The sequence below is a fragment of the Oryctolagus cuniculus genome, chromosome 12 (genome assembly GCF_051225735.1).
Source record: "Oryctolagus cuniculus isolate XC-2025 breed Fujian yellow rabbit chromosome 12, ASM5122573v1, whole genome shotgun sequence".
In the NCBI taxonomy this organism is placed as follows: Eukaryota; Metazoa; Chordata; class Mammalia; order Lagomorpha; family Leporidae; genus Oryctolagus; species Oryctolagus cuniculus.
The window spans coordinates 69,273,472-69,284,470 of record NC_142878.1 but is presented as its reverse complement, the minus strand read 5'-3'; the positions used below and the strand labels follow the sequence as shown (position 1 = coordinate 69,284,470).

Genomic DNA, 10,999 nt, shown 5'->3' with positions numbered 1-10,999 from the left:
AGCAGGTTTCTGCTCTATGGATTACACTGTCAGACAACACATTTCATATTCCTGAGCAGGCCCCATTCCAGCACATGTGCGAAAGAGACGCTGAAGGAAATGTAAGTGTCACAGGAAATAGCAACGCACATGTTTCTAAAACTAATAAAGGTGATCTGACTCTGGATGGCAGTCCCAGGGGTGATGGGAAATGAGAAAAGCACCCAGAGCTGGGAAAGAACTTCACCATATGCTAACTACAGACAATGGCGCATCAAAGACCACACTACTGAAAGAAGGAGTTTCCTGGGATCCACTGGGAAGCTATCTGTTTCTCAGTGTTTCTTTCAGGAATTTGGCGAATACTCATGTGCCAGGGCATCTGCTGAGTCACATGGCCTCCCACGACAGAAGTCACTTTATGCATCCTATACAGCCACAAATTCAATGCACGTGTAGTATTATGTCTATGCCCTATCTTCACAAATGTTATCTCCTGCTAATCTTACCAGAAAGTGAAAACTCTAGTTTCATCAGTTCCTTAATAAGAAGGGACAGCTCTTTGGAATGTCAAACATGTTCTTTTCAGTAACAAAATGATTGTCCTTTAACTCTGAAGATCACACAGCTTCCACAGTCACCACCCTCTCTTTGTAATGCCCCTAACCAAGTTCTCACTCACTTTGTCTTCTTAACCTCCAGCTGGGACCTTGTCCTCTGGCTGAAAGGCAGCAAGGTGTTTGTTGGAACACAGGCATTTCTACCGGAGTCTTTCCAGGTGGAAGCATTTCTTTGCTATGCAGAGACTGACATTCTCAATCCCTTTCAGTGACTCACAATGTATTGAACAGCAATGAGGTGATTTGTGTACATTATTTCTGGAGGTATATGAACACCACACATGGAAATGTTATTTGCTCTTCAAAAACTAGGTGGGGATGGAGCAAGGCTTTGAACATGTGAAGATGTGAAGCGGAAGAGAGATTTTGCAGCTGAGGGGGGATGGACAATCTGAATTGGTAGTATCTGATTTCCTGAGATACAAAAAAAAAAAAAATGTAAGTGGGACTCTGTATGGAGATTATTCAAGAGTGTCCTTTTTTCCTGTTGATTTCAATTAGGCAAAATGGGTGGCCTTAGCTACACACGTTTCCTGATGAGAAAAATAACTGCACAGATGTCTATTACAGAACAAGGATTACCCTGTTGTCCTACTTTCTTTCTATAGCTATCTCCCTCTATTAGGTTGTGCACCTTTTGACACAAATACATCTGTTGACTGTTATTTTATTCCCAGAAGCCTGCATTCTGTATGGCTAATCGAATTTGTAACAACAATTTTAATAAGGTGTTGAACTTTTATATCACATGAGGTGTTTTGCTCCTGCTTTTGTGGAACTCATAATGCTGGTTTACATTAATAATAACCCAATGGCTTGAATATTTATTATTTCCATTTTACTAGTGGGAAAATTGAAGCTTTCTATTATATACACACTAACTATGGACTCCGTTTTCTGGGCTTGAGCAGCATCCTAGAGTTCTTTCTCTGTTCCAAGTTCAGTTTAGCTTCCTTTCACTTCCAGAAGCACCACCTCAGGACTGAAATGCAAATAAGGGGGAAGACTCAGGCTCCTCAGAGCACTTCTGAACCAATCCTTAGGGTGAGGGACACATCAGTTGGTCAACTAAAGGCTGCTCGGCTTACATCATAGCAGCCTGTCTTCAACTGGGATCCCAGAAGAGCACAGAGCACAGGGACAGCTGGCAGCAGAGGGCTCTTCATTCCTCTTAAAAAGCAGCAAACTCAGACCACACACAGTCTTAATAGCCAGGTTCTGTCTGGCTGGTCTCTGCCTTAACACATCTCTTCTTCCTGTGGTCCAGAATCGAGAAGGCCTGTTTCCATCCCTGTGGCCTGTTTCCTCTAGATTGCTGCCCCATAGAGAATCCTAGCTGGGCCAGTCAGTTTTATGTGATCATCAGAGCCATAGGTTTTAAGCATTCCTCTTTGAATTACCACTTTAGTGGAGGCCAACGAATCAACAACCCCTGGATGTCTGGCTCGTTTTTTGTTGTATGTCTTCTATAGTGTGTTATTTTCTTGTACTCTTTCAACACTTCAGACTGAAGAGGAGGAAAATTATGCCTTTGCAACTTCTTCTCTCCTACCATTTACTACTTCCCCAAAGGAGGACAGGATGAAGTGATTGGTCAGAGCTAAGCACTGAAAGCAATTTAAAAGACACCCAAGCATTAGTGGCCTTTTGCTTTCAGCTCTTTGACCACAACAGAGCTTTCTCCCCTTCTGTCTATAATTCAGGTGGCAGAGCCCACCAGTCTCAAGTTTAGACCTTCAACTCCAGCTCTGATTGGCAGAGGGGAAATGATTTATAATGCACACTTCTTTTTCTTGTCCATGTGGCTTCTAGAATAAATAGGATTCAGAATTGATTCTATGGACCCCCAAAATTGGAAAGGGAAGTCTTTTTGGCTTACAGTCTTATTCTTCCTAAAGGCTAAAAAAATCCAGAAAATCCCTATATTATATGATTGTCTATATAAAAGATGCTTGGCTGGCAAGAAATGTGACTGGCACTTTTGATGAGATTTCAGTGCCAAAACCCTGCCTTAGCATATTTAACTATGTATATCTTTTCCCTTATTGGCCCCTCTCCAGAGACAGTTAAGGCAAAGAGGAGAGGTATTTTTCAAAAGGGAGTGGGCCTCTGAAGGGACAGAGCAAAGTTGTCCGCTCAATCTCAGCACCATGACCCTCCTTCAGGGTCAGCGTCCTGGGCGCCTCTGCCCCTGAAAGTGTGGCAGGCGCTCTCCACTGTGGACTGTGCTCACACTCCCCTCCAGAGCCACAGCTGAGCCGGTGGCCAGTTGACCAACCAAAGACTCCACGTGCCAGCCTCCTGTTGGCCAGGCGACTGTGCCCTAAGCAGCATGGTAACTGCACCACCTCTGCATCTTGCTGTCTGCACGTTGCTCTTCCCTGTGGTGTTGGCTGGCATGCAAATATAACAGTAGATGCAGGAGCCCAGGATACTGAGAGGAAAGTGTGTATTAAGGATGAGAAGGCTACCCTAGTAGTCTTGAGCATTATGGGAAAGAAAATCTTCTGTAATATTAAAGCCCTTGTATCTTGGATCTGCTGTTCTATCAATAGAGATTATTCCCAACACAAGGCAAGGGGTTCTTTAGAAAGTTGGCCTGCTTTCTGCACCTGCATTTCCTTTCTCACAATCCCCAATTACACATATCGCAGTGCATGGCATAGTGTTTAAGATGCCATTGGCCGTGATACAATTCAAGAGCCAAAATCCCATTCTATCTTTAAGTACAAAAGTCATGTTTTCCTTCCTCTTTATAGACATTCTTCTAAACCGATGATGCCTTCCTTTCATTTTAAAAACCAAAAGTACTCATATTCTATTTTGATCCCCTTATTTTGAATCTTTACGAAAAGTAAATGAAAACCTTTGGATATTTATGAGTTCACCTTTGCAAATACAAGTACAGAGTGATGGATGGTGCTTCAATCTCATCCATTAACAATTGCAACATTTTTTCACCTTTGTAGTGCAGGCTTCACCAGTCTCTCCACAGTGAATGCATGTGCTTTTCTGGAACATTTTTCACTAAAATGCATAGTAAACATCACTTCAAAGAGAAGCTCAAAGAAAAAAATTATAAATTTCCATTCATTGTAGAAACTGTGGGAAGGAGGGTAGTATAATTCAGAGAATCAGAGATGTTGAATGAGACAGACTTGGGTTAAAATATCCATCTATCAGTGGATATCAATGGATATTTACCTCTCCAGACCCCAGTTTCTCCTGTATGAAACAGAACAGTAATAGCTGCCTGCTGTGGGTCAATGAGATAGCACCGCTAATACGTACTTTGTAGGGTGAAAGGCACAGGAGGTAGTCTCTCTGTTAATGCCTCTCTCTCTAAAGGTAATGTCTTCTTTCTTTTCTAAATTTGTCTTCATAAGGAATTGACAGTCAGTGTACTTGGAAGCAGTGTCTTAAGCTAAAATGTTCGCCTGATTTAGGAAGAGTGAATGCTTTGTGATGCTACTGGGGCCTACTCCAAATGCATAAAAACAACAGAAAATGCTTACTGAACTGTAGAGCACTGATTATGTACCCTATTTGTAATAATCTCACAAAGTCTCATTACCTACAGCAGTCACAATGCATTCATCTCGTTTCTGTTTGGGCTGGAAGATTACAGGACGGCCTTGTCATTCTTTTTGGAGTTTTCTGTATTTGGTGACATTTCCCCATCTTGCTGCAAAACAGCAGCTGCAATTAATTACTTTTTGAATCAACCAACGGACAGCTTGTAAGTTTCTGCTGCCCTCTGTCAATTCTGGCACCATGAATTCTCTTTTAGACTTTCCATACAACTTACATTTTAGGCATTTCAAAGATGGCAAATCCTGAAAATAAAATGGTAGGATAGAAAGTCTTTTTGTATTTAATATTTGTCCAGAAAATACAGCACTATAACCATAATCAATCAACACAGGATCCTAATGTTTGTGATTAATGGATTATTTTTCAATTTTAAAAGAAGACTGAAACTTTTTAGAAACCTCTTCACTGTTCAGATGATACCACATCATTCCTCCAAGATATTAGTGAACACCTCAACCACTTCGGGCTGGCTTATGCTGATTCCATCACATTTCCAAGCTTGAATCAGCTGAGAGTGAGATGAAATGCATGAGCAAAATCCCACCCTGGACATTCGTATCAGTGTCATTTAGGCAGTGCTTGCAAATACTTCTGCTCTGTTCAGTAGCTATGTGAAATGAAATGTCTGCCACTTATTTTCTTTTTTAATGTTCAAGCCATTCTCAGGCACTTATCACAAGATGTTCTATATGGCCGGGCCCAATCTTCAAAGCTGACACTGAAGCAGAGCTGAGTGGGGGCGGGTAGTGAGTTCTATGAAAACTCACATAACTAATGAGAAAGATGATTCCCCCACTGACCATTTATAAAATATTAGGGGACTTCAAAAAGTTCATGGAAAATGGAATTTAAAGAGAATGCGTAGGGCAGGTTTGTAACCTGGACATTAAGATGCCAGTTAAGATGCCCATGTCCCATATCAGAGCACCTTGGTCCTACTTCAGGTTTTGGATCCTAACTCCAGCTTTCTGATAACGCAGGTGCTGGGAGGAAGCAATGATGGCGTAAGAAGTTGTCTTCTCGCCATTGACTTGGGAGACCTGGACTGCATTCTTTGCTCCTGGCTGTGACCCACCCCAGTCCTGATTGTTGCAGGCATCTGGAAAGTGTACCAGCAAAGGGTAGTACACTGTCTGTGTCTGTATCTGCCTTTCTAAGAAATAAGATAATGAGTATTTGCATGAACATTTTGAAGTGCTCTCATATTTCATGTTATTTTTAATTAATTTATGAAATATGCTTTTCTTTAATAATTTATTAGCATGTCTACAGCCCTTGTCTCTACTGTTGAGGAACAGTATTTTTTTAACTTATTTAATAAATTTCCAAAGTACAGCTTTTGAAATATAGCAGCTTTTTTCCCCCATAACCTCCCTCCCACCTGCATCCATCCCATCTCCCAGTCCAATCCCATCCCATTCACATCAAGATTCATTTTCTTCTTCTTCTTCTTCTTTTTTTTTTTTTTTTTTGACAGGCAGAGTTAGACAGTGAGAGAGACAGAGAGAAAGGTCTTCCTTTGCCGTTGGTTCGCCCACCAAGTGGCCACTATGGCTGGAGCGTTGCAGCCAGTGTGCTGCGTCGATCCGAAGCCAGGAGCCAGGTGCTTCTCCTGGTCTCCCATGAGGGTGCAGGGCCCAAGCACTTGGGCCATCCTCCACTGCCTTCCCGGCCACAGCAGAGAGCTGGACTGAAAGAGGAGCAACGGGGACAGAATCTGGCGCCCCGACTGGGACTAGAACCTGGGGTGTCAGCGCCGCAGGCAGAGGATTAGCCTAGTGAGCCACGGCACTGGCCAAGATTCATTTTTAATTATCTTTATATACAGAAGATCAATTTAGTATATATTAAGTAAAGATTTCAACCGTTTGTACCTACACAGAAACACAAAGTGTAAAGTACTGTTTGAGTACTAGTTGTAACATTAATTCACATTGAAAAACACATTAAGGACAGAGATCCCATGTGGGGAGCAACTCGGACTATACTGTTACTGGAATTAAGACTTATTCTATACATCTGCTCTCCCACAATATGGCGCTGGGAGAGGAACAAACAGCTTCTACACTGCTGCCTCTCACCAACTTGACAAGCTGCAGGAGCTGCTCCTGATTGGAGGAGAGCAGCGTGCTCAGCGTGTGGGTAGCAGAGTTGGGATTGGTGGAAGAGGACTATAAAGGAGGAGAGAGACAACATGCACCAGGAACATCTAGCTGAAGGAACACCTGTGCAGCCCCCGAGAGAGCCGGCCGGCAGTGTGCCGCTCCCCTGCGGAAGTGGGGAAAGTGGCAGGGGGAACCGCCCTTCCACGGAGGTGGAAGGGTCAGTAGCCAACCCGATAAGAACCAGCAGCAAACCCGGGGAGGGCCGAGCAGACGAAAGAACAGCGCAGGGTCCTGTGTCGTTCCTCCACGAAGAGGGGGAGCGACAATCCTACATGGGGAGTAAGTGCACAGTGACTCTCGTTGTTGACCTAACAATTGACACTCTTGTTTATGGCATCAGTAATCACCCTAGGCTCTTGTCATGAGTTGCCATGGCTATGGAAGCATTTTGAGTTTGCTAACTCTGATCTTATTTAGACAAGGCCATAGTCAAACATAGTCAAAGTGGAAGTTCTCTCCTCCCTTCAGAGAAAGGTACCTCCTTCTTTGATGGCCCCCGTTCTTTCCACTGGGATCTCACTCGCAGAGATCTTTCATTTAGGTAGTTTTTTTTTTTTTTTTTTGAAATAATCAAGATGTCCTTTAATAAATTACTGGATAAACAAAGAGTGGAGCATCCATAAGTGAATATTATTCAGCAATAAAAATAAATGTTATAAAGTCACATGAAGAACTTTAAATGCATATTATTACGTGAAGGAAGTCAATCTAAAAGGGCTACACACTATGTGATTCCAACTAAATGACTATATGACTATATGCTTTTTTAAAAAACTAATCTAAAGGCAGAAGTACAGAAAGAGAGGGAGAAGAGAGAGAGAGAGAGAGAGAGAGAGAGAGATCTTCCATCCACTGGTTCACTCCCCAGATGGCCAAAGCCAGGAGCCAGGAACTTCTGGGTCTCCCACACAGGGTCAGGAGCCTAAGCACTTAGGCCATTTTTAGATGCCTTCCCAGGTCCACCAGCAGGGGGCTGAATTAGAAGTGGAGCAGCTGAGCCTCAAACAGGCACTTACAGAGTCCCAAGAAGGAACTTAACCCGAACCCGCCGTGCCACAACACTGGACCCTTTGTCACTGTTCTAGAAAAGGCAAAGCTATTGAAACAGTACAAGAATCTGTGTTTGCCAGGAGTTCAGGTTCAGGGTAGATAAGGTGAAGTTCAGCAGATTTTTAGAGCAGCAAAGCTATTCTCATGATACTGTGATGTTGGATACTTGAGATGATATGTTTGTGAAAACCCTTGAAAGCTGTAACACAAAAAGTGACCTGTTAAGAGCTAACATTGTGGCCTAGCAGGTAAAGCTGCCACTTTCAATTCTTGCATCCCATTTAGCTCCAGTTCATCTTCTGGTTGCTCCACTTCTGATCCAGCTTCCTGCCAGTGACCTGGGGAAAGCAGTAGAAGAAGGCCCAAGTGTTTCAGAGAAATGAGAAACCCAGATGGAGCTCCAGGCTCCTGGCTTTGGCCTGGACTAGATAACCCATTGTGGCCACTGGGAAATGAACCAGTGGATGGAAGATCTCTGTCACTCTCTGTCTCTCTCTGTCTCTCAATTCCCTTCAAAGAAAGTCAGTAAAGAAACTTTTTTTTTTTTTTTTTTTTTTTTGGACAGGCAGAATGGACAGTGACAGAGAGAGACAGGGAGAAAAGTCTTCCTTTACCGTTGGTTCACCCTCCAATGGCCGCTGCGGCCAGTGCGATGCGGCCGGCGCACTGCGTTGATCTGAAGCCAGGAGCCAGGTGCTTCTCCTGGTCTCCCATGCGGGTGCAGGGCCCAAGGACCTGGTCCATCCTCCACTGCACTCCCGGGCCACAGCAGAGAGCTGGGCTGGAAGAGGGGCAACCGGGACAGAATCCAGCGCCCCGATCAGGACTAGAACCCAGTGTGCCAGCACCGCAAGGCGGAGGATTAGCCTATTGAGCCGCGGCACCAGCATTTTTTTTTTAAACTTTTATTTAATGAATATAAATTTCCAAAGTACGACTTATGGATTACAATGGCTTCCCCCCCATACCGTCCCTCCCACCCACAACCCTCCCCTTTCCCACTCCCTCTCCCCTTCCATTCACATCAAGATTCATTTTCGATTATCTTAATATACAGAAGATCAGCTTAGTATACATTAAGTAAGGATTTCAACAATTTGCTCCCACACAGAAACATAAAGTGAAAAATAATAGATGATTTTTTTTAAAATGATGATGAAATCGGAGCAGACCTATTGTCATGTTTAATCCCAGTGAGAGTCAAGTTGGGAATTGATAATTTCTTTCTTTTTTTTTTTTTTTTTTTACAGAGGATCAGTTTAGTATGCATTAAGTAAAGATTTCAACAGTTTGCACCCCCATAGAAACACAAAGTGAATTGGTTTTTTTTTGTGTGTTTGTGTGTTTTTTGTTTTTTTGTTTGTTTGTTTGTTTGTTTGTTTGCCAGAGTGTCTTGGCTTTCCATGCCTGAAATACTCTCATGGGCTCTTCCGCCAGATCTGAATGCCTTAAGGGCTGATTCTGAGGCCAGAGTTCTGTTTAGGACATCTGCCATTCTAGGAGTCTACTGTATATACCGCTTCCCATGTTGGATCATTCTCTCCTTTTTAATTCTATCAGTTAGTATTAGCAGACACTAGTCTTGTTTATGTGAACCCTTTGACTCCTAATCCTTTCATTATGATCAATTGTGAACAGAAATTGATCACTTGGACTAGTGAGATGGCATTGGTACATGCCACCTTGATGGGATTGAATTGGAATCCTCTGGCACGTTTCTAACTCTACCATGTGGGGCAAGTCCGATTGAGCATGTCCCAAACTGTACATCTCTTCCCTCTCTTATTCCCACTCTTATATTTAACAGGGATCACTTTTCGGAACAGTATTTTTTAATACTATTTATTGAACTCTTTACTTAGTGTAGGGTTAATCTTATGAGTATAAAGTAAACTCAAAATACATTTTTGTAAAAATTAAGATTGGGAATAGGAGAGGGAGGAGGAAGAAGGGTAGGAGCATGGGCTGGAGGAAGGGTAGGATGGAACGTATCACTATGTCCCTAAATATATACATATGAAATACAAGAAATTTGTATACCTAAAATTTTAAATAAAATAAAAATTAAGAACTCAAAAAAAGAAAAAAAACCCTGTGTAGTGCTTATACATCTTTATGGGATGCAGTACACTATTTCAACGCGTGTATCCAACCTAAACTTAATGAAATAATGAAATCAGCCTAATTAGCATTTCCATTTCCTTATCCTTTCCCTATACCTGAAGTCCAACAGTATAGAATACATTATTGTGAACTGTAGTCGTCTCACTCCTTGTGGAACACTGAAACTTGTTACTTCTATAGAACTGTTTAGGTACTCGTTATCCAGCCCCCTCTATTTACTCTCACTCCACCTCAGAAGACATTTCTGAATATAGGTTTCATGTAAGAAATCTGAAGTTCATCAAATGTGACTTTCTCTAACCTATGCCTTATATCTGCTCTACATTAATAACGAGCTGTTCTCATTTGTACTGACCTCTTTCAGAACTTCCTAGACATAGGTATTACGAAAATGTGAGGCTCAAAGAATGCTGCTGGCTGAATCCATATTGAGAACAAAAAGGAAGTATTAAATGAAACAGCATTTTTACTCTCTGCACTACTGCGCTCTCTCAAGATGGCACCACGGAAAGACAAAAAGCCTCAGAACTCAACCTGGAAGTTTAATTAGGACTTTACTCATCCTGTGGAAGATGGAATTTACGATTCAGGAAATTTTGAACGGTGTCTGCAGGAGAAGGTTAAACTCAATGGGAAAACTGGAATCTTGGAAATATTGTTCACATTGAACGCTGCAAGAATACAATCACAGTTGTTTCTGAGAAACAGTTCTCTAAAAGGTATTTGAAATACCTCACCAAGTAGTACCTTAAGAAGAACAATCTCCTTTATGATTCAGTATGTGTGGTTGCATCTGACAAGGAGACTTATGAACTTTGTTACTTCCAGATTAGTCAAGATGAAGACAGATCAGAGTCTGAGAATTAGGTCAAGCCTCCCCTTAGAAGCTTGCCTTAACTCATGAAGTACTCAAGAAAGAAACATCCAGAAAGGGATTTTTTCATTTATTAGCCAATTAAAATATTGTATTCTTAAAAAAAAAAAAAACAGTGTTTCTAATGTGAAAACATGGTTTCCATCCAATGAGTCAAAGACAAAGGTAAAGATGTTTGTACTTACAACTTTCTAATCATGGTAAAGCAAGGATGTACGAGATGACTCTCTGTATTTTAGATTGACTGAAGTTTCTATATAATTATTTCTTAGATCATCAAACATGAAGGAGAGACAAACTATCCATTTGCTGATTTTCACACCCTGTTGCTGAAATCCTGAACCTTTTCACTTGCTCCACAAATACACAGAGTATGAAGAGGGGACTTAGAGAAACAGATTGGTAAGCATTGCTCTTTAGAGAGAGCTTTTGCTTGGCTTAACTTTGACTGTTCCCCTTTCACTGTAGAGGAAGTGAGGGGCCACCTTCTCATTTCTAGCCCAGAAAAGGGGCTTCAAGGCATCAAAATTTAATTTTCAGAAACTTGACTCACACAAATATACAGGGATTGTGAGCCAATAATTTATTTAACT

General features: G+C 41.9%; 1 pseudogene; it reads left to right on the top strand.

Annotated features, from left to right (window-relative positions):
• The first annotated feature begins 10,028 nt into the window (after nt 1-10,028).
• On the top strand, nt 10,029-10,399 carry LOC100355317 (ribosomal protein eL22-like pseudogene; annotated as a pseudogene).
• Nucleotides 10,400-10,999: the final 600 nt, after the last annotated feature.